Source organism: Macaca fascicularis, chromosome 8, assembly GCF_037993035.2.
Source record: "Macaca fascicularis isolate 582-1 chromosome 8, T2T-MFA8v1.1".
NCBI classification, from domain to species: domain Eukaryota; kingdom Metazoa; phylum Chordata; class Mammalia; order Primates; family Cercopithecidae; genus Macaca; species Macaca fascicularis.
Genome location: NC_088382.1, coordinates 112,133,847 through 112,153,643, shown reverse-complemented (window position 1 = coordinate 112,153,643; position 19,797 = coordinate 112,133,847). Strand labels below are relative to the sequence as shown.

Sequence of the window (19,797 nt, the reverse complement as noted above, 5' to 3'; positions counted from 1 at the left end):
CAGGGGCTGCGGTACATTCTGCTCACTGACTCCTTCTCAATTCCCCTCAGGAGCCCAGCAGGGGAACAAGGTGGGGCTCCTGGTGCTAAAAGCTGGAGAGAGGACAAGATCCAGTGTCTCTATGAGTGGTGGGACTGGATGGCCCGAGGAGGAGGAGGGGACAGAAAAGAAGACAGGGGAGTGTGAAACCTGTCTTCTTCATCTCATTTAATGTCTCAAATTTCTTGGTGTCAGGACCATTTGACATCCTCAACAACTATCGAGGATCCCAAAGAGCTTTTTGTTACGTAGGTTTTATCTATCAATATGGATCATATTAGGAATTAAAACTGAGAAATATACAAAATATGTATTCATTTAAAAATCAATAACAGTGAACCCATTACATGTTAGCACAAATAACATTTTTTATGGGAATCGTGTTTTTAAAAAAACTGAGAACGGGGCATTGTTTTACATTTTTACAACATTTTCTAATGCCTGGTTTCACAGAGAGCAGCTGAAATATCTTCTGCCTTCAATCTGTTGCAATATTTTTTTTGGTTTAAATACAGAAGAAAATCCAGCCTTACACAGATGTGCAATTGATGAAGGAAGGACCTCTCAGACCCCTGAAAGGGTTTTGGGGATCACATGTTGAGACTTGCAGCTTTAATTCAGAGTTCTAACTGCACAGTACCTCAAAGCCACCATCACTTTGCTTTTCCTAAAGCAATTCAGTCTCACATTGCAGAACTTTGTTACAGACCTTTTGGGAAATCTGTCCACCCAGCAATTCCCGTCTTTAAAAACTAAACCCCTACCCATGGGGAAGGTTGGGAGGAACTCTGACAGGAATCCTTCTGAAACATGACCTGCCCCTGCCCTGGGTGCAAGTTTCTGCACCAAGAGAGAACCCAACAACAGCTGGGCCAACCAAGTCCTCTCTTCTAGGAACCTGGCACTGGGGGACATGGGCCAAGGGGGCTTGAACACAGAAAGCAAGGCTGCCGTTGTGGACCACCGTCTGTAACTGTGGAGCCCTGGGCTCTTCACAGCTTCTGGGACCTGCTCTCCAATGAGGGTGCTCCTGTTTTCACCATTCACTAATTTATTATTCCATTCATTCATTCTTACAGTAAATACCTCAAAGGTCATTAGCAACTGTGGATCTGAAAAGAGTAGGAAGTCAAAATTAAAAGTTCAAAATCCAGTTGTGAATAATGTGTGTGCACGCACATGTTAGTGTGTAAAAGAAAGAAGGAGGGGCCGGGTGCAGTGGCTCATGCCTCTAATCCCAGCCCTTTGGGAGGCGAAGGCAGGGAGATCACTGTAGCTCTGGAGCTCAAAACTAGCCTGGGCAACATGGCATAACCCCATCTCTAAATAAAAATAAATAAAAATTAAAAAAGGAGGAGAGAAGTTTCCCAGTTATAAGTGAAATTTCAAAACTGGGCCAGGCATAGTGGCTCATGCTTGTAATCCCAGCACTTTGGGAGGCTGAGGCAGAGGGATCACTTGAGCCCAAGAGTTGGAGACCAGCCTGGGCAACATGGGGAGACCCCTGCCTCTACAAAAAATTAAAAAATTAGCTGGGCATGGTAGCACACGCCTGTAGGCCCAGATACTTGAGAGGCTGAAGTGGGAAGATCACCTGAGGCCATGAGATGGAGGTTACAGTGAACTGTGGTCATGCTTCTTCACTTTAGCCTGGGTGACAGAACAAGATGACGACAATGACAATGATGACGATGACGATGAAGAAGAAGAAGGAGAAGGAGGAGGAGGAGGAGGAGGAGGAAAGAACAAGAGGAGGAACTGTATGTACCTGGAGTATAGTGGTGCACACCTGTAGTCTCAGCTACTTGGAAGGGTGAGGTAAAAGGATCACCTGAGCCCCAAGAGGTCCAGACCAGCCACCAGTCTGGGCAACACAGCAAGACTATGTCACAAAAAAAGAAAAGAAATGGAAAAAATCGTATGTAGCAGGATCCTGTCTTCAGCCAAGTTATGATTTGTTTAAGGATTTTGTTAGGTCTGGCTCCTAAATGTTCAGTAACATCTAGCGTATTTCACAGACCACTTGTATAAGTGGAGTTTTCTCCAAGAAAAATCAAAGCATGAGCTAAGGTTCAAGGTGGCGTCAAGCTGGTATGGAAGAGAAGATTGCACATGGGAGATGGGGAGGGGCCATGAGCAGAGCTAACTGTGACCAGCAGCTCAGGCTGAGAGGTGGCTGTGAGATGCCAGTCTCTACAGATCTCAGCGACTGCCTTGAGATCCCGCAATGGGGCCTAGTTTATCAGTTGCCAGGGCCAGAGGCGCCCCAGCTAACTGCTGAATCACACACAATGAGGAGGGAAGCAGTCTTCTCACGTTGACATGAAACATGGGATGGCTCTGATGCTTTGGAGGCTCCAGAGATCAGAGCAAGGCTCTGGCACATTAGCAGCGGCCCTGGTTGCCCAGAGCCGACCTGGGAGAGGTCCCAGTTGTGCTAACAGAGGCATCTGGGAGCACTGCTGCTCTGGAGAAGCTGCTAGAGGCAGCAACCCTGCTGGAAGCCCCGGGAGATGGCACCCTTGGCAATGATGTCAGAGACCTTGGAACTGCCCTGGGAATGTGGCCAAAAATCCATGGATGATTTCTAGGCTAGAGGACCAGGAACCTCCACAAAGTAAGCCAGAGGAGGAGATGGGCAAACTGATGGACTCCTAGCAGGGCTGGCGAGGGCTGTTGTAAGCTTCTAGAGACATCCCACAGAGCTCCCAGAAATAACTGGGGAGGCCAGTAGAAGGCTGCAGGGCTTAACCATGGTGGACACCACCCAAAGAAAGGTGCTCAATACTGTTCAAGTTACTCCTTCAGGGGTACAGTCAGACCACTACTAATGCCTGAGTTTGTCTTTCTCTGTTAAAATTTCCTTTACCCTTAGTCTTGCAAACAAATGTTGATCTCTTATGTAAATAAAACTGGAGTGTTGTTTTCCTTGTGTTTCTCAAAGTTCTGTCCCCCTGCACCATCAGACGCAGGGAAGGAGGAAGGAGCGTGTCCAGAGCCTGCACAAGCCTCCCCTGGCTTTCCCGTGGATTTCTATGGTCACGACCAGGGCAGGAGGGGCTGTGGTGGCGGATGGGGCCTTTCCATCCAACTATCCTACCCTCTCCTCTGCAGATCATTCTCTGTCTCCCCACCAACTCCTGCCGGCTACCAGGCTGGCATCTAGGTAGGTTCTCAGCTTTTTAATTTACATGCCTTCAATTACTGTCACCTCAGCACCTCCCTCCCAGATCTCATCAGCTTCTATCATCTCCTGGAACAGTTCACCTCCTAAATTTTTGTTTTGTTTTGTTTTGTTTTTGTTTTTGTTTTTTTTTTTGAGATGGAGTCTCACTCTGTTGCCTGGCTGGAGTGCTGCGGCGCAATCTCGGCTCACTACAACCTCTGCCTCCTGGGTTCAAGCAATTCCCCTGCTTCAGCCTCCCAACTAGCTGGGACTACAGGCGCATGCCACCACACCCAGCTAATTTTTTTGTGTTTTTAGTAGAGACGGGGTTTCCACATGTTGGCCAAGTTAGTCTCAAACCCCTGACCCGTCTCATCCTCCTGAAGTGCTGGGATTATAGGTGTGAGCCACTGCACCTGGCCCAAATCTTAAATTTGGAAATTTGGAAATTCTACTCTCTGATCACAATCTGCTACTCTCTAACCCCCTCATTCCCTTGATAACACGCTGAAATTTTTTTTTTTAAACCTTGGGGAGGACTTCTAACACTTCCTGTTCTCCTAACACTTCCTGTTCACCTTCTCCCAGCCTATGAGCTCTTCCTCACTCCTCATCCCCTCCCACCAGGCCACGGCTTCATGGCTCATTCAGATTCAGGGTGGGTGTGATGGGGCTGGGGACAGTGGGAGAAGTTCCCAAGGGGAAAGTGAGTACTGATGGTAGAGGTGGGATGCACCTTGCCCTTTCCACCTCAGTGCCTTGGCAAAGCTGTTTCTCTGCCATCCCCCACACTTTGAGCCCTCTCCACTCAGCTAACCCTACTCACCATTCAGATCTCAACTTGAATACCACTTCCCTGGGGTTGGCCTCTTCTGTTCACCTGTAATGTGCCCCAAGTGCCCGGGCCTTTGTCTCATAGCAGGCCTCAGACTTACATGTCTGACTCACTCCTGGCCAGTTCCTAGACCTGCTCTGCACATCCACATCCGTAGTACCCAGCATAGTGTCTGTGGCTCAGTGAGGGTGGATGAATGGATTGATAGGGAACAGGTCAGAGGCTGTGCTGATGGGGAGAAGCAAAGAGGGGTGGTGCAGAGCTAGGGCAAGCAGCAGGATCCATCAGGATCAGAAAGGAAGGCTCATGCTCCTGAGGGCTCTGCTGGGAACCCGTCCCTCCTCCTGTCCCATCAGTTCCCTCCTGGCGAGCCAGGAGTTGTCAAAGCTCTGCACAGAATGAGACCAGCTTCCCTCCTGGCTCTCCTGACTCTGAGCCAGGATGTACCCTTTTGGAGGTTTCCAAGGATTCTCCTACTGCTAGTACCTTCAAGAAGACAGCGCAAGGGGCCTGACAACCCCTGTCCTAGGTAGGACCTAGGTCAGTGCTTGCATTCAGTCCTACTTCTCTATTCATGCTGATGTGTGAGCTGTTAGATGGGCTGGATAAAGAATGAGTGATTTCAATAGACGTATGATAATGTCGCTGACACACTGAACCAGTGCACTCAGGTTACATAAACCACCCTCCTCCCACACACACACACAGAGCACTCCTAGATTATCACCCTTGAGACCTTTTTTATTGTAAGGAACAGAAAACTCCATGAAAAATGGACTAGACAATAAAAGGAACATATTAACTTACATATTAACAAACAAAATCCACTTGTCTGTATATCAGGGAGGCAGGCATTATTTAATTGAGACTCTAGCTCATTTCTCTACCCTCCTCTGTTGGATTCATTCTCAGGCTTGCTTCCCTCCTGCTCATAGACAGCTGATACCAACAACCAAGGCTACTTGCTTCCTGAGTTACAGCTGATGAGAGACTGTCCACTCCACAACCATCAGACAGTCCTGAGCTTCATTCTGATTGCAACCCTGCGCATGCTCACTCCTTACTGCTGGGAAAGGTCATTGCTATCATTATGGTGCTCAGTGGGTCTTTACTAATTTATTTACCCATACTTAAATGGAAAATTTCAGAGTCTGTGTTTCCTCATGGTTCTATCTTTGGGAACAAGTCTAATGGCCACTGCCTTTCTCCCTGCCAGAGTCAGGACCTGGCATCAGGGGTTTCCAGGGCTCCCTGGGAGCAGACAACTGTTGCCTAACAGCTACGTGGCTAACAGTACCACTGCCAGCAAGAACACTCCTTTACTTCACAGAAAGCTCCCCCTTCCTGCTCCACCATGCTAAAGGGCTTGAAATGCCTCGAAATTCTCTCCCTATGAAGTTGAAATACCACTTCCCTGAAAATAAAATGCATCTTCCCCAAGTGCCTGTCACATAGTGTTGTGGACTAAATTATGTCCCCTCAAAATTAATGTGTTGAAGTCCTAACCCCTAATGTAACTGTATTTGGAGATGAGACTTTTAAAGAGGTATTAAGGTTAAATAAGGTCATAAGGGTAGGGCCCTAATCCAACATGCCTGCTGTCATTATAAAAGGAAGAGGCCGGGTGCAGTAGCTCATGCCTATAATCCCAGCACTTTGGGAGGCCGAGGCAGGTGGATCACTTGAAGTAAGGAGTTCAAGACCAGCCTGACCAACATGGTGCAACCTCGTCTCTACTACAAATACAAAAATTAGCCAGGAATGATGGTGCATGCCTGTAATCCCAGCTACGAAGGAGGCTGAGGCAGGAGAATAACTTGAACCAGGAAGGTGGAGGTTGCAGTGAGCCGAGATCATGCCACTGCACTCCAACCTGGGCAACAGAGCGAGACTCTGTCTCAAGGAAAAAAAAAAAAAAAAAAAAGAAGAGGAGGAGACGCCAGGGATGTGTGTGAACAGAGAAAGGCCACACCAGGACACATCAAGAAGACAACCACGGCTGGGCATGGTGGCTCACGCCTGCAATCCTAGCACTTTGGGAGGCCAAGGTGGGCAGATCACCTAAGGTCAGGAGTTCGAGACCAGCCTGGCCAACATGGTGAAACCCCATCTCTACTAAAAAATACAAAAATTAGGCCGGGCACAGTGGCTCATGTCTGTAATCCCAGCATTTTGGGAGTACAAAAATTAACTGGACATGGTGGGTGTGCCTGTAATCCCAGCTACTTGGGAGGCTAAGGCAAGAGAATCGCTCTGCACTCTGGCCTGGGCAACAGAGCAAGACTTCATATCAAAAAAAAAAAAAAAAATTAGCCAGGCATGGTGGCAGGTGCCTGTAATCTGTGATCCCAGCTACTTCAGAGGCTAAGGCACAAGAATTGCTTGAACCCAGGAAGCGGAGGTTGCAATGAGTCAAGATTACACCACTGCACTCCAGCCTGGATGACAAAGTGAGACACTGTCTCAAAAAAAAAAAAAAAAAGAAAAAAAACAAAATACAATTGCCTGCAAGCCAAAGAAAGAGGCCTCACCTCAGGAGACACCAAACTCCCTGACACCTTACTCTTGGACTTTCAGCCTCCAGAACTGTGAGAAATAAATGGCTGTTGTTTCAGCCACCCAGGCTGTGACATTTTGTTATGGCAGCCCAAGCTGACTAAGACACATGGTTACGATCCAGTCTCTCAGTAGGATAACCTGCCAGCAGCTGTGTGATGACAGATCTTTTTTTTTTTTTTTTTTTTTTTTTTTTTGAGACGGAGTCTTGCTCTGTCACCCAGGCTGGAGTGCAGTGGCCGGATCTCAGCTCACTGCAAGCTCCTCCTCTCGGGTTTACGCCATTCTCCTGCCTCAGCCTCCCGAGTAGCTGGGACTACAGGCACCCGCCACTTCGCCCGGCTAGTTTTTTGTATTTTTTAGTAGAGACGGGGTTTCACCGTATTAGCCAGGATGGTCTCGATCTCCTGACCTCATGATCCGCCCGTCTCGGCCTCCCAAAGTGCTGGGATTACAGGCTTGAGCCACCGCGCCCGGCCTGTGATGACAGATCTTTAACAACCAGTTCTCCAAGGACAAATGACCTGGTTTGTAGGATTTGCCAATTACCATGGTGTAAATACTTCCACTACGGCCAATTTCAAGTTATCAGTGTGATATTTCTGCATATCAGGTTAAGAAGAGATGTGTACCGTTGGCTTTTGTGAGCCAACGCAAGCTGGCTGCAGCATGCCACTGCTTGACAGTCAATGCCAGGAGCAAATATTCTTAGTAGCACATTATATGGCAGGATCTTGTTTGCTTGTTTTTAAAAATAAAATGGTATTTTCCTAGCATGCCTTCACCGCCACCCCAAAAGCACTCACACACCCTGGGCAGGGGTTCTCAAGACAGAAAGGGACTTGATAATACGGCAGTCCATGTTTTCTGCTCTTTCCACTCCTTGCTTTTCACACCTAATGTGCTCAGCACATTAACGTGACATAGGAACTGAGTTGTACAAAGTGGCTGGTTTCCATTTCAGAGCCAAGCCGCTCTCCATGAGGGCCAAGAAAAAGGGGAAAGATATTTCCCTCAAAGCCGGGCTCTGCATTTTTGTGCGTGTTGTTCCCCCATCACCTCCTACAATGTTTCTTCAGTTACACAAATGAGGTATTTCCCAGAAACCTCTTCTTTCCTTCCCATTATTTACCTGACACATTTTAACTTACTTGGGGAAATATTTGCTAATTTTATTTCCATGACGGGTTTTATATCTCTCCCAAGAGCAGTTTTTAAAAGTGCTTGAAATTCATAACTGAGCATCATGGCTCCTTAGACACAAATTTGAATGATTAATTGGATATTTTCCATTCCACTCCAGCTCAGGTTGTGCAGAGCCTGCCCTCTGCCTCTGGCTGCAGCTAACTGTGAAGAATCTGCTTGTCAGCGTACGGGGGCGGCCAGCAGCATCTCCATTTCCTTTATTGTGAACTCTTCGTCTTTATGAGCGATTCCTAGCTGAATCCAAAAGGAGCCCCGTTCCCCACCTGAAATTCTTAGCTCCTGCTTCCTCTGCTCCTCCCCACTTCCTTAGGAAACTGGGCTCTGCCTCAGGCAGGCTTGGCCATGAAGCATCAGCTCTTGGCGCAACAAAAGCGGATCTCTGCAAGCCTGCTAGAAGCCTGCTCCCAACCGCACAATCAGTGAGCGCTCGGGTCCAGCTACTCCGCCTCAGGGATTCCCGTATGGCCACATTTTGGTGATATTACTGCAGATACTGCGGGATAATTGCAGGAAGCTCGTCTTTGAAGACGGGAACCATCCAGAGGTGTGCTGGGGGAGGCGCCTGCCAACACAAAGAGCCGACTGCGCAGGTCTCCTCCCAACTCCACGTTCAGTGAAGTGATGCTGGTGGCAAGGAAATCAGCAAATATTACAAACCAGGGCGTCCGCCGCCCCCTCACCACACCCTGGCGCATCCACTTACTACACGGCACTGGAAATACCCCCTTTTTAAAAATCCCTCACAAGAGACAGCAGCCTGTGCAATTAGAATCTTCTCCATCTCACCCTCCCCATCATTTTCTGGAAGCTCCCCGGTGCTAAATGGGAGCCAAGCAATTGTGAATCACATAGCCTCTTTTGAAGGTGCGTCCTTCTTTTCAGTCCTCATTGACTGTCCTCCCCTTGTTAGGCCCTCTGGTGTTCTCCACGGGCTGCAGGATCACTCAAAGCTCCTGCCATCGGAGTTTTGCTTTTCTTTACATCGACTTCTCTGTGGGTTTATTTCTAATCACTTCATGATCCAACAGGCAGTCCTGTCTGTTCACAGTGGTTCCCAAATCCCAGGGAGGATCGCTACCAATACAGATTTCAGGGCCCAGCCTCCAAGCCAATCAGTGGCACAGAAATCTATGTTTTTGGTTTGCTCCCCAGGTGGCTCTGGTATGCCAGCCTAGCTCCAGGCCTACGGTTGGGATGGCATTTGGAAACCACGGCAAAACCATCTGCAAATGAGTACGTTGCGGTCTTCTTCAGCAGCTCCTGAGAGTTAGGACCCAGCCTGGCTGAGGCTGCAGGACTCACCCAGCCTGTTCTCCTGTTCAGGGCAGACAGACAACATCTGAGGGCTTCCGCTCTGTCATCCTTCAGCCCCCATGACATGGGGAGTGTCAGTGACTTTCCTGATTACCCAGGGATGCAAAGGCTGGCTCTGAGGTACAAGAGGGGGTGAACTGATTAATTGCCTCTTGAAAAGCTTAATTGCACATCGTTTTCTAATTTGTCATTTCCAAATGAAGCACAGCCTGTCAGGTGAGCTCAGCTGCACCCAATCAAAGGTCAGACCCCCCCCCCCATCATTCCCTGAGTGACTCACAGTTACACCCCACCCCCACGCTGATGATGAGTGGGTGTCTCCCATCTCAGTGGCTCCCAAAATCCAGGTTGCAAATTAATCACCTGGGAGCTTGTTAAAATTCAAATTCCTGGGACCTTCCTGTTTCAGTAGGTTCAGGGTGGGGTCCAGGAACCACTTCGTTTAACAAGCTCCCCAGGTGAGTTCACTTACGCAGCTAGTTCTGCTTAAGCCAAAATGTCTTTCATGACGTCTGGTCTTCTTAAGGGTATTATATTCCCTGAAGGAATTCCTCTGGAGTAACAATGAGTCAGCTTTTTCCTTAGCTCCTTTTACAAATAAATACTGAGTTTCAGACGTCAAGCCGTGCAATTCAGCGGAGGAAAGTGACTAATAGCAGGGGCCATCTGGCCAGCCACACTTCCACTGGGAACACTGGGATATGGTGAGTGACGGGGGAGCATCCCAAACAGGTGGGCTGCTCCCTCAAAGGGAAGGAGGGCACGGATGAGGGCAAAAAAGGCCTCGTCGAAAGAGCTGGAGGGAATGTTCCCCTACCAGGGTTAATTTGTGCAGTTTCTTTTTGTGAGGGTAATCATCAAATTAAATGTTTTAATTACTGAAATTACTTACGCATTTCTTTTGAGAAAAAGAGCATATCAGAACACTATCCACTCCCCAGAGGGGCAAATGCTTTGCTTCCAGGGAAGGGGGTGTCTGGAGGAGTCCATTTTTAATTTCATTATAAAACCGGCTTGAGAAATAAAGGTCTGGGATTGACACGTATTCCCAGCCAGCTGTGACTTAATGAGTACAATTCAGAGCTTGGAACCTGCTGGCCACATCCATATTAATATGTGTGTGGGGAAAAAACAACAGGGAAAGTGACAAACTGCTATCCCTAGTATTTGAAGTGAATTTTAAATGACTGTTAAAATGGCTAACACGGGCGAGCATCACTTCGAGGCAGCCCAGCTGTCTGGCCTCCCCTCCTGTCAATAACACCCCTGGTAGGAAGAAGCTGTTTCACACGGATCAGCAAGTCCCGAGTCCCAGGGCCAGGTCAGCAGGTTTGGTAGCAGAGATGCAGCTGTGTTCTGAACCGGATCCATCCCCCAAACCCCAGAACCTGGAAGGGCCTCTCCCCTCCTTTTATCTTGAATTGTTTGTTGCATAACCATCGGAGTCATTATGATGGTAATAGTCTTTGTGATTCTGATTTTCCCAGGCAGAGGCACATGAAAGTAAGAAAAATGTCTTGTTCGAACATTTTGAGATGCTAAAAATAAAAGGTGCTGGGTAAGCCTGTGGTGTTAATAAGTACAAGGCGAGAGGGTGGGTGTGGGTGGCGAAGACAAAGGAAATGCAGAAACCAAGGGCTGTGTGTTTTGACATTCAAGGAGAACAGCCACCTGGTACCGCTGGGAAGAGACCCCGGGCGGATGAGCTAGTGCTATAGTACCCGTGGGTGGGGGTAAGGCTCCTCCTCGGTTCTGGAGAGCAGGGCATGCAGACCCTCAAGGTGAAGGTCTTGGCATTCCCCCAAACTTGCACTTTGTTGCTGCTGTGTGTTGCCAGGAGGCAGTCCTGACTCAGAGCCTGGACTCTCAAATCACACAGATCCTGCCTCCTCCACTTCATTCAAAAGAGTTTCAACTGGGCCATCGGCCTTGACTTTTTCATCTGGAAATGGGGTTAAAATACCAATTTCATTGGGCATTTTCTGAGAACTAAATGAGAAAATTTAAGTACATACTTTGTCTCAGGGTCTGGCACAGAGTAAGTCCTCGGTGCTTTTTGTTACTGTTTCTGACACGTAGCTCAGTAGTATGAAGTTTCCAGGTTATTCTCCAATTAAAAACATCTTTCCGTACATGTCGGACACTCATCCTCTGAGACTAATTGAGCAAGCAAATCAAAGAAGGAGATCATTTTGCTTTGAGCTGCACAAACCCTCTCATTCATTTTCTCTTAAACTGGTATTTTTCAGACTATGTCCTCTGCAATCTGAGGATTCCTTGGAGAATTTTGTAAGCTTGCTTTCAATTTACATTTCTTTTTTATATTTTACCAGCTTTAAATGGCAAACCTTTATCAAGTTAGGTTGTAATTTTTTCTAATTTGGTCTTCGGGTCTCTCTCTCGAGAGTGGCCATAAGCCAAGCTAGCCACTCTGTGGGAGAGCACTGGGGTAGGAGTTGGGGATGGGGGTATGTGGGTGGGTGATGGTGAAATTAGGTTCAGGTGTGTGCATCAGATAGGCCACAATGGGGAAATGAAACCAAAATTCACGATACATATTACTTACAAGGTCCCAGAAGGGTTAGGGGTCCCAATGGGAGGCCAACAGGAAGTCTGTAGGTGGCGGTGAGCACGGCCATCTGATGAAGCAAGGGGTTTGAGACTTTTTTGAGTGTTTGTTGAGACCAAAAAAACACACAGTTCTGTCACCCAGGCTGACGTGCAGTGGTGCGATCATGGCTCTCTGCAGCCTCAACCTCCCAGGCTCAAGTGATTCTCCTGCCTCATCCTCCTGAGCAGTTGGGACTACAGGTGCATGCCACCACAGCCATGACTCTGGCATTGACCATTAGGTTTATTATGGCCAGCAGTTCTGGGCTATGTTGAGCTTTGTATCAGTGGGTAGAACAATGGGGCTATAGCACAAATAATCACACTGGAAGGGGAAGATGTAACCAGACGCCAAAGGTCATGAGGTATGACTAGGTTTCAAATAACTTATGTCAGGCCTAAAAATAGATGCCTCAGCAGGAACTATATTAAGCAAATTTATGATGTTATTTGCATGAATAGCTCTTTTAATCTTTACAATTATCCTATAAAGTAAGTGCTATTGTTATCCTCCTTTTACAGATGAGCAAACTAAGGCACAGAGAATTAAGCAGTTTTTCCAAGGCTGTGAAGCTAGTAAATGGCAGAGCTGAGGTTCAAACCCAAGGAATCTGACTCCAGAGCCTTTCTTGGTCACTATTTCACATGCTGTCTCTAAAAACTGTAACAAATGCATGCAAATACAAACATGCACATTCAGATATTCCATATCAGACTGTGACTTGGTGGAGACCACCACATCACAAACTAGTGCCACCAGACTAACCTTTTTAGAGGGAAAAAAAAACCTCATTCATCTATTCATTCAATGAACAACTGTTTATTGAGTATGTATTATATGCTTCCAAGACCTTCCTATAACTATATGGATGAGAAAGATCATAGCTCTACTCTCATTTCTTTTTTGTTTTGTTTTGTTTTGAGATGGAGTTTCACTCTTGTTGTTCAGGCTAGAGTGCAATGGCACAATCTCAGCTCACTACCAACGGTACACATCTCTTAACCTGATACTCAGAAATACTCATTCATCCAATGATACACATCTCTTCTTAACCTGATATTCAGAAATATCGCACTAATAACTTGAAATTGGCTGTAGTGGAAGTATTTGCACCATGGTAATTGGCAAATCCTACAAACCAGGTCATTTGTTGCTCACTACAACCTCCGCCTCCTGGGTTCAAGCGAATCTCCTGCCTCAGCCTCCTAAGTAGGTGGGATTACAGGTGAGCACCACCATGCCCGGCTAATTTTGTATTTTTAGTAGAGACAGAGTTTCACTATGTTGGTCAGGTTTGTCAGGTTGGTCTCGAACTCCTGACCTCAAGTAATCCACCCGCCTCAGCCTCCCAAAGTGCTGGGATTACAAACATGAGCCACTGTGCCCGGCTTCTACCCTCATTTCTTAAAAATACTCAGATCTGGTTCTCGCTTTGGCAGCAAACATCCTAAAGTTGGAATGATACACAGATTAGCATGGCTGCTGCCCAAGGATGACATGAAAATTCATGAAATGTTCCATATAAAAAAGAAGTGGAAAAAAAAAATGCAGGCTGTATTTATCCATTCACTTAAAATCAAACCCAGCATAATAGTGAGCTGTGCAGTAACTGGCGAGTGAGGGCACTGGGTGGTAAACAGAACATATTAATCATCTGAATGTTTATTATGATTTGGATGCTACTCAGTGGACTTGTATTCGTGACAAGACACGTTGGCAGTAGATTCAATTTTTCAACAAAAATCTGTCTTTTCAAGCATTTAGATTAGTTTAATTGAAGGATATCCTGAGAGTCCCAGCACGTTGTTAAAGGCTGTGACCACTTGCAATCACACATAGGTGGGAATCAGGGTTTTATTGATTCCATGCAACAGAACCATCAGACAGGAGGAAATACTTGATGCTGAGGCCCAATTAAACCTCATTTAAGTTCTTTTTTTTTTTTTTTTTTTTTTTTTGAGACGAAGTCTCGCTCTGTCGCCCAGGCTGGAGTGCAGTGGCGCGATCTCGGCTCACTGCAAACTCCGCCTCCTGGGTTTACGCCATTCTCCTGCCTCAGCCTCCTGAGTAGCTGGGACTACAGGCGCCCGCCACCGCGCCGGGCTAATTTTTTGTATTTTTAGTAGAGACGGGGTTTCACCGTGGTCTCGATCTCCTGACCTTGTGATCCGCCCGCCTCGGCCTCCCAAAGTGCTGGGATTACAGGCGTGAGCCACCGCGCCCGGCCTAAGTTCTTTATTTTTAGGCCAGACTCAGTGGCTCATGCCTGGACTCCAGTACTTTGGGAGGTGGAGGCAGGAGGATTGCTTGAATCCAGGAATTTCTACAAAAAAATTTAAAAATTAACCAAGCATGGCAGTGTGTGCCTGTAGTCCCAGCTACTCAGGAGGCTGAGGAGGGAGGATTGCTTGAGCCCAGAAGGTAGAGGTTATAGTGAGCTGTGATTGTGCTACTACATTCCAGCCTGGGAGACAGAGTGAGACCTTGTCTTAAAAAAAAAAAAAAAAAAAAAAAAAAAATTTCATTGAGAGAGGGTAACATTTTGATTGAGTTTCAAAATTGGTGTTCCCTATCATCAAAATCTATTGCAAATGTTCATCTGTTAATACTAATGTGTGATGAAATGTTATGTATTTCAACTGTGAAAATGTCTTTTTAGACAGGTACTACCAAATACTGATAGCAATTTATGAGCCTATAATTTTAGTTGAGCATATTTATTGCTGGGAAGGCATTTAGAGAATCTCCTCCGGTTGTTCTTCTGTATCCTTTGTAATATCCTTTATAACAAACTGGTAAACTCAAGTGTTTTCCTGAACTCTATGAGCCATTCTAATGAAGGATCAAACCCTAGAAGGGGCTTATGGAAACCTCTGATTTATAGCCTTGGTCAGAAGCACAGGAGGCCTGTACTTGTGACTGGGACCTGAAGTAGGAGCCGGTCTTGCAGGACTGAGCCCTTAACTTGTTAGTTCTGATGCTAACTCCAGGTAGATGGTGTCAGAATTGATTGAAATTTAGGACAAGCTGGTGTCCACTGGAGAATGGATGTGTGGGAGGAAAACAACCCCACATGTTTGGTATCAGAAGTGAAGTACGAGAGTGAGTGTGAGCACAGAGAGGACAAAGTTTCTTTCCTATTCAGTTTGTAAGTAGTAAAGCTGGATTGCAACACAGAATGACTGGCCCCAAGCCTATGCTTAATATTATCTTTTATATTTGTATCATAGTCTACGAACTGATTTTATTTTTATTTTTTATTTTATTTTACTTTATTTTTTTTTTAGATGGAGTCTCGCTTTGTCACCCAAGCTGGAGTACAGTGGTGCAATCTCGGCTCACTGCAACCTCCCCTTCCTGGGTTCAAGCAATTCTCCCGCCTTAGCCTCCCGAGTAGCTGGGATTACAGGCGCCCGCCACCATACTGGCTAATTTTTTTGTATTTTTAGTAGAGATGGGGTTTCACCATGTTGGCCATGCTGGTCTCGAACTCCTGACCTCAAGTGATCTGCCCACCTCAGCCTCCCAAAGTGCTGGGATTACAGGCGTGAGCCATCACACCTGGCCTAATTTTATTTTTATTTATTTATATTTTTTTGAAATGGAATATTGTTCTGTCACCCAGGTTGAAGTTCAATGGTATGATCTCAGCTCACTGCAATCTCCCAGGTTCAAGCAATTCTCCTGCCTCAGCCTCCCAAGTAGCTGGGACTACAGGTATGCACCACCATGCCCAACTAATCTTTATATTTTTAGTAAAGATGGGGTTTCACCATTTGGTCAGGTTGGTCTTGAACTCCTGACCTCAAGTGATCCATCTGCCTCAGCCTCCCAAAGTGTTGGGATTACAGGCGTGAGCCACCACGCCCGGCCAGCCACTGGGCCCAGCCTAATTTTATTTTTAAAACCTACTTTTCCTCCATTTAATTGATCTTGAACATCATAAAGATGATTCTTGAAAAAATACTCTAGTTTCACTTAGATGTGTTAAGTCAGGGCATGTCTGCTAAGGCTCAGGCAAGCATTCTCCTTAAAAAAGCAGTTTATCATATTTGCAGCACCTAGAAGATGAATTTGCTTAAAAAAAAAAAGAAAAAAGCAGAGTTACTCTTCTCTGCTTTGAAACCGTGATGGAAGAACACAAGGTCAGGAAATATGATGATTCATGTTAATACCTATGTTTGTAAAGATTTTTTAGGGGGAAGAATCATATTCAGTTTTTTCAGGTTTAGCATAAATGGTTACTTGATAAGGAAAGTTATAGCTCTGGTTAAGAAGATAAGAATTAGAGGTTAAAAAGAAACTATAAAATAGACTATAATTTCCATTTACAGAGTCTTATTAAATTGGCATCATTCTAAAACATATAAGCAAAGATTAATAGTTTGACAATGTAAAAATTTTAAACTCCTGTGTATCAAAACAACAGTAACCACATATAAAAAATAACAAACCAACTGAAATATTTGAGGAAACAAACCAATAGTTAATGTAAAACACTCCACAAACTAAGCAGAATAAATGAACTCCCTGATGGGCAAAAGCAACTCACAAAAGAAAATTAAACATATAAAAAGTGCTTGACCTCACGAGTAATAAAAGGAATGAAAAATGAAGCAATAACAAAATATTCTAGAGGAGGTAATATCCCAGAGGCACTACACCATCCCTGGTTGGTTTCCCTAAACTCAGCCTACACCTTTGTACCTTTTCTTTTATTAGATGTCCCTCAATTGCCCAGGTTTAGCATGCCACCTGTTTCCTGTCAGGCCCTGACTGATGTTGGCAAGATGTATGAAATCAGAATCTAAGTTCTATTTATAAGAAAGTTCATTAGCAGCATTACCTATAATAGCAAAAACAAAACAGAAACAAATAACCAAAATAAGAGACTGATTAAGCAAATTATGATACCTCCACATAGAATATAAAAAGATAGACGGGTGCAGTGGCGTGTGCCTGTAATCCTAACTACTTGGGAGGCTGAGGTAGGAGGATCACTTGAACCCAGGAGTTCAAGGCTAGTCTGAAAAACATGGTAAGACCCCCACCTCAAAAACAAAATAATATAAAAATATATTAACAATCATCTTCTTAAAGAATATTACTGAAAAAATGAAGCATACACACTATATTCCTAAATTAAAAACACACAAAATTGTATATATAATAATGTCCCATTTTGTTAAAAAAATTTAATGGGAAAAACATTAAATCATATAATGTTACATTTTAATAAAGAGTATATAAATATATGCTTACATATCTTATATATAAAACAGTATATGTTATGTTTGTTTTATATATAAGTTTTATAATATACCATATTACATTTATATTTTATATACAATGTATTATATATAGATTTATTGATTCATTATATTATGTCACTTTTTATAAAGAATTCTCTACATCTCTACTGGTACATGTTTATGTCATGTATCTGCTTATATAAACCACATAATATACATGCTACAAATCACATACACGTATATACATGCATGAATGTACAGCACTCTCCCACGTGTCATCCGAGGTCACTCAGTCCTCTGGGACTGAAATAAAACAGGTTGTATCCTCCAGTTCACGTTGGTGTAAAGTACAATGAACAGTGTCCTCCTCAAGTTTATCCAGATTCCCAGGGGCTCACTGCTGCCTCTGGACTATGGGGTTTATTCTCAGACCAACCAGACTTCTTTTTTCCTTCTCTGCCCCAGCTCAGAGGTGGGATTCAGCCATTTCTCTGGATTCCTCCAAAACCACCTTTGCAAGGAAAATGACCATGTGGCATATGTTTTCTTTCTTCCTTTTTTTCTTTCTAGAGATCGGATCTGGTTCTCTTGCCCAGGCTGGTCTTGAACTCCTGGACTCAAGCAATCCTCCCACCTTGGCCTCCCAAAGTGCTGAGATTACAGGCGTGAGCCGGCACCACGCCCAGCCTAGCGTTCTCTCAATGTTCAGAGCAGCACAGCGTGGATGCCTCTTGCGTAGAAGGCCCCCGCTGCTTGCAGGGCTCTGGCTGCCGGGGTGGGGCGGGGCCTGGGGGCGGCGGTGTTTGAGCCCCTCCAGGCTGGGCTTCCCTCTAGGATTTCCTCACTTCAGTGTGTCCCCCACCTTCCCATCTTGTGCTACACCTCCTGGCATTACAGACAAGACCCCTTGATGACTGTGACAGACGTCCGGGTCTGGGATAGAAGATAACAAGGACAAAGCCTTACCAGTCCATCCTCCCATAGCCACCAGGAGGAGTGAGAACGATGCCAGCACAGCTCAGCACACAGCACAGGGCACAGCACAGAGCACGTAGAGCACAGCACACAACAAAGCACACAGCGCACGGAGCACAGCACAGAACACACGCACAGCACACAGCGCACAGAACAGTACACAGCGTGCACAGCACAGAGCACACAGCGCATAGCACGCAGCGCACACTGCACAGAGCACACAGCGCATAGCACGCAGCGCACACTGCGCAGAGCACACAGCGCACAGCACAGCACACCGTGCGCACGGAGCACAGAGCGTGCACAGCACACAGTGCGCACTGAGCACACAGCGCACGAAGCACACAGCGCACGGAGAGCACAGCACAGCGCAGGCTTCTGAAGCAGATTCTGAAGAAAGTCCTGACTCCACCACTTACCAGCTGTGCGATTTGGGGCACAGTTCTTTCCCTGCCTTAGTTTATTTATCTACAGAATGGGATAGCACTAATATTTAGTAGGGTTGCTGAAAATTAAATGAGTTAAATATAGAAGAATATCTTTGAACTTTGCAGGCAGTAGAGAAGTTTCTTAGAGTTAATATGTATGAAGTGCTTAGTGTTTGGTACATAGTAAATAATATTCAATGTTATGGTTTTCTGCACAAATATGAATTATGTCCTCAGCCACTGTAACCACCCAAGGGGTTCACCTTGCTGCTGCCTAGACTGAGCAGATTCATCAAGACAGGGGAATTGCAATAGAGAAAGAGTAATTTACGCAGAGCCGACTGTGCAGGAGACCGGAATTTTTTTTGTTGTTGTTACTCAAATCGGTCTCCCCAAGCATTCAGGGAGCCGAGTTTTTAAGGATAACTTGGTGGGTGGGGGGAAGCCAGTGAGCCAGGAGTGCCGATTGGTCAAGGATGAAATCATAGGAAGTCGAAGCTGTTGTCTTGTGCTGAGTCAGTTCCTGGGGGGCCAGGGGTACAAGATCAGATGAGCCAGTTTATTGATCTGGGTGGCAGCAGCTGATCCATCAAGTGCAGGGTCTGCAAAATATCTCAAGCACTGCTCTTAGGAGCAGTTCAGGGAGGGTCAGAATCCTGTAGCCTCCAGCTGCATGACTCCTAAACCATAATTTCTAATCTTGTGGCTAATGTTAGTCCTACAAAGGCAATCTACTCCCCAGGCAAGAAGGAGGTCTGCTTTGGGAAAGGGCTGTTACTGTCTTTATTTAAATTAGAAAAACTAAGTATCTCCCAAAGTTAGTTCAGCCTATGCCCAGGAATGAACAAGGACAGCTTGGGGGTTAGAAGCAAGATGGAGTCAGTTAAGTACGATCTCTTCCACTGTCTCAGTCATGATTTTACAAAGGCCGTTTCACCAGCCCTCCCATGAACATGCAGGAGCAGCTAAAGGCAGTTTGGTTTTGAATTACATGTTTATCCTTGTATCTAAACTACCAGAAGAATGTATTTCAAAATGTAGGAGATAGGGCTGGGCGAGGTGGCTCTCACACCTGTAATCCCAGCACTTTGGGAGGCTGAGGGGGGTGGATCACTTGAGTCCAGGAGTTCAACACCAGGCTAGGAAACATGGTGAAACCCTGTCTCTACAAAAAATACAAAAAATAATTAGCCGCACATGGTCGTGTGCACCCAGCTACTCAGGAGGCTGAGATGGGAGGATCTGCAGTGAGCTGTGATTGTGCGGTCGCACTTCAGCCTGTGGGACAGAGTGAGACCCTGTCTCAAAGAAAACAAAAGTAGGAGATGGGATTATGGTGCTTATTTTTTTCTTTTCTTTGTGCCCTTTCAAATTTTCCAAATTTTGTATATTGAGCATTTGTTATTTTTGCAACT

At 45.7% G+C, this 19,797-nt stretch overlaps 1 pseudogene; it reads left to right on the top strand.

Moving 5' to 3' along the window:
• Positions 1-13,154: 13,154 nt before the first annotated feature.
• On the top strand, positions 13,155-13,254 carry LOC123575364 (U6 spliceosomal RNA; annotated as a pseudogene).
• The last annotated feature ends 6,543 nt before the right edge of the window (positions 13,255-19,797 follow it).